At 40.7% G+C, this 4,579-nt stretch overlaps 1 long non-coding RNA gene across 1 annotated transcript; it reads right to left on the bottom strand.

The window, feature by feature from the left end:
* Positions 1–566: 566 nt before the first annotated feature.
* On the bottom strand, positions 567–4,206 carry LOC112661443 (uncharacterized). The gene is made up of 2 exons (XR_003137708.3): positions 3,905–4,206; positions 567–2,617 (listed from the first exon to the last, which is right to left on the bottom strand). It is a non-coding gene; the product is annotated as an uncharacterized LOC112661443 (long non-coding RNA).
* Positions 4,207–4,579: the final 373 nt, after the last annotated feature.

Below are 4,579 nucleotides of genomic sequence, written 5' to 3'. Positions count from 1 at the left end.
ATGGTGCTAGGACTGGATATCCATATATGAAATAATGAATCTAGACATAGATCTTATATCCTTCACAAGAATTAACTCAAAATGGATCATAGACCCAAACGTAAATTACAAAACTATAAAGTTCCTAGAGGGTAACATAGGAGATCATTATAGATGAATCTTTGGGAATGGCAAAGACCTTTAAACACACCACCAAAGGCACCATCCTTGAAAGAAGTAAATGATAATTGGTTGAACACAAAAGAGTGAAGAGCACCAGAAATGGGTTGAACTCCTTCTCTGTAATTTGGCTTTGGCAGTTGTGGGTTTGTAGGCTTTCGTTATTCCTTATCACAAGGACCAACATCTTTGTTTATATAAGTTATACACTGTATAAATATATGACTCAATCCTATGAATCATTCCAGACTTCAAAGACTTTTTCTTTTAGGGGGGTGATGCTAAGGAAAGTCCCTGAGAAGTTTGGGCAGTCTGGAGGGTGAACTTTGATATTTTGATCTAGCAGAAATAGTGTACTCATTGAACCAATTCCTAAGCTGAGGTATCCAAACAGAGGTAGGCTTGAACAGGTTTGGTAAGATTTATTTCACCTTGGAAAAACATGAGCCTGACCAGCCATAGAATCACATCAATATATTATGTTTTATTACATTCATGGCACCATGCCCAGTATCGTGAATGTGGTCATCCTTTATTCACACTGTAACACAGTGGACAGGCAACCAAAAACCCTTGTACTACAATTTTCTTCTCTCTCAAATAAGGGTAATGTTCTAGTTTATATAAACAAGATAGGGAAGAGAAAGTCCTTGGCACAGTTCCTGACAAAGAGCAGGTATTTTGCAAATAATTGCTCTTTCTACTATCAACTCACTGGTTTCCCATTGGGCTAGACTCTTCTCCAGGGGAATGGTGAGTGAAGGGGAGACAGATTATAATCCAGAATCTTGCTGTGTATTGTGGTGCTAAGACCAGCAGCAGCATTGCCTGGGAGATTTTTAGAAACGCTGCATTTCAAGACACAACCCAGACCTACTGCATCAGAATTTAGTGATTTGTATGTACATTCAAGTTTGAACATTTTTCTAGAAAAAAATTACCCTTTCTAGCCTGGACAATATCTCTTAACTCCCAAGCAATTCTTCCTAGATAATCTGCCAACCCCTTTCACCCTGCTTCTCAAGTGTCTGTGCTCTTTCCATTTATTTTGTCCAACAGACAAGAGGAGGAAACATTTGCTTAAGTTTTCAGCCGCTGTGTTAGACTGGTTACAAAATGAAAATCCTTATGCAACTATATAGACCACACAGGGAAGAGAAATAAAGGTTTCCATAAACAAGTTTTAGATGGGTATAATATTTTTAAGGCCTAGTCTTTAGAAATTTGCTTTACTAACTGTCGGAAGGACATGTCTAATATTAACACAGCCTCCTTTTAACTCACTTTTCAACAGAGAAAGGCTGGATGCCCTTGTTTACAAAAAAATAAAGAGGAAAAAAAGACAAAGTTTCTTTTGGAAGGTTAAGTTTTGACTCCACTTCAATCCCAAGAAAAGTCCCAGTACTTTCCTTTTGGTATATACAGAATTACTTTTTTTTTTTATTGTATTTCACTATATTGGTAGTCAGTGGGACAAATCTGTCTATAACCCCTCTTGCCACTTGCTACAGAGAGGCTGTCATACCATACACATGATCACAAGATTCCAACAATGGGAACAATTTGCACCAGTACACAAGGTGACATAAGGCTGAAAACAAATGAGATGGATAGTTTGAGGTCCAGGCTGGTTCCAGAAGAGCTATACCTGCCTTCTCTTCCAATAACCACTAAATAAACCAATAAACACTACCACCCTGCCCAAAGTGTTTCTCAACTTTCCTCTTTTTCTGTGGGCATTCAATACCTTGAGTAAATCTTATCCTTCTGTGATTATGGGATCTCAACTTCCTTTAATCTCAAGGATTGAGAGATGTTCAAAAACCTATTTTCTAATGAGTAACTAAGGAAACAGAACATAAGTATCTTGCATAGTGTTCTCACACCAATAAAATAGATCAGTTGGCTTGTCCATTAGTAAAACAGTAGGAGTGATCAAAGTGTCTGACAACACATGAAACATAGTCATCAATCCAAATGGATCTTAGCCAATACGTTAGGTCAGTATATATCATAGGATGTTGGTCTTGTCACAAGTGGGGAGACATCCTTCGTGGCTGATCTCCAGGTTGCAAGATTCCTCCCTTGTTACTGTCTTTCTTAAAGAGGAATAATTCTTTGTGGACTGGAGCTCTTTATTGTAGAGGTTTCGTTCTTCCTTCTTCTGGAAGTTTATAACTGGTTAGGGCTGAGAATCTATGTGTAAATTCCGAACACATTTGTCATTTGAAGAATGCTCCCTGCTTCCAAATTGGTCACCAAGCCTTGTCAATACTACTTTCTAAATAGTCTCAAGTCACTCCTGCATTTTTTTTCCCTGCAACTTAGGCCAGATGTGTATCACGTCCTGTCTGGATTTCACTTAACTAGTCCTCTGGGTGAGCACACCGTTCTAATCCAGCCTGCATGCACATACAGGGAGGGTCTTCTTCTTGGTCATCTTCATCATCTTATTCTTCTTCAAGATTTTATTTGAGAGAGTGAGTGAGAGAAAAAGAGCATAAGCCAGAGGGAGAGGCAGAGGGAAAAGCAGACTCCTCACTGAACAAGGAACCTGACTCAGGGCTCCATCCCAGAACCTGATGATCATGACCTGAGCCAAAGGCAGCAACTTAGCCAGCTGAACCACCCAGGTGGGTCCTCTAAGTACAGATGTGACTATGTCACTTCATTGCTTAAAATAACTAAACGCTGCTCTGAAGGACAAAAGCTTCTAACATTTTCAGGCACTTTGTGATATTCCCCCTCAACCCGCCCCCCCCAACTCTCCAGTCAAAGGCTAATGGTATAACCAAGTACAACTAGGGATACCCAGGTGGCTCAGCGGTTTAGCGCCCCCTTCAGCCCAGGGCCTGATCCTGGAGACCCGGGATCGAGTCCCATGTTGGGCTCCCTGAATGGAGCCTGCTTCTCCCTCTGCCTGTGTCTCTGCCCCACCCCCCTCTCTCTCTTTTATAGATATATTTATATATCTCTAAAAAAATAAAAAATTACAACTATGTAAAGTTCCCTGAAGGCACAGCATTTTCCCTCCCTCTGCATGAGCTGCTCCCCCTGTAGGGAACCTGGGCTATCTAGGACTTTGCCCTCCCATCTCAGAGCCTCATCACAAGGCTTCTATTGAGGTATGCTTTACAATCAGCACTCCTGTATCTTTGTCCCAACCCCTTACCCCACAAAGTGACAAGACCCCAAGAGTGGCAACCTTTAGGTATTTGGGAGTAAATTAGACACTGACTTTTGGATTGAGCAGATTGGTACAAAGAACTTGGGTTTAGGGTCTTAGGAGAATACTTACTACCTAGGTAAAATTGGTTAATTCACTTAGTCTCTATTAGTTTGGAGCATATGACATTGTCATTTTTATAAGTCATAAATGATAAAATATCAACAATTTCACATAGTTCAACCTAATATAAACCAAAATATTCTGTCCTGAAATGCCGCTCTTAGCCCTTACCTAGGTCTGCTGTGAGATAGTTTCACATTGTGGTTAAAAACTTGGGTGATAAACTCAGAACTGGATTAGAGTTCCTGCTTGAACCACCAGCTGAGTGTGACTCTGGACAAGTTATTTGCCCTTCTGGGACTTCAGTTACCTCATCTATTTAAAAAAAAATGGCGAAAAGAGCAATGTCTTTTCCATAGAGAGGTGGTAAGAATAATTTGCACAAAGAGTTGAATTCACAGTAAACTTTCTAAATGGCAGTTACGGTGAGCAAATACAATATCATATATGGCTTACTTTGCAAAGTGCTCCAATGGTAATTGTTCTGTGTATAGCTTAACAATATAACTCATCTGCAATGACCGTTTTGTTGATGAACATGATCTTTAGATCCCAAATACTATCCTCATCATTTAAAAGCCTCTATTCCCACTCAGTATTGATCAGGATCCTGGGTGGATGTGTCTATATGTTGTTCCCTTCTCTCCTGCAGTTAATGTTCTACCCATTATGACCTCAGATGGTTGGAACAGAATCACTGGAGACCCCAGCCCCTGCCCCACTCCCTTTCTCAGATTCCCATTAACTCCTGAAAAAAGCCAAAGAAGTAATCAAACAGCAGTATTTGGACATATATTAAGAGGCTCTTTAACTTGCCTCTTCACTCAAGTTTACCCAAGACAGAAGTAAAACCATCACTGGTGCCCACAGTAAGTCATAAGGTAGTCATGCTACTTTGAGGGGAGGGGTGTGTCCTGATTTGATCCCCATGGTTACAAGGTCACATGGAGCCCCAAACTTGGGTCCCCTAACTGATTTACCCACTGGCTCTCTCAGTACTCCACAGAAAAAGATACCCACAAAGTAATCTGGGCAGCCCAGGCTGGGTCCAGCATCTTAAAGCACATCATCTCATCCATCCTTTTACCATTTGTCTTTCCTGACCCTTTAGCAAAGGCCCATTGGAATTGG

This window comes from Canis lupus, chromosome 18, assembly GCF_003254725.2.
Source record: "Canis lupus dingo isolate Sandy chromosome 18, ASM325472v2, whole genome shotgun sequence".
NCBI lineage: Eukaryota > Metazoa > Chordata > Mammalia > Carnivora > Canidae > Canis > Canis lupus.
This window is presented reverse-complemented; position numbering and strand designations above follow the sequence as displayed.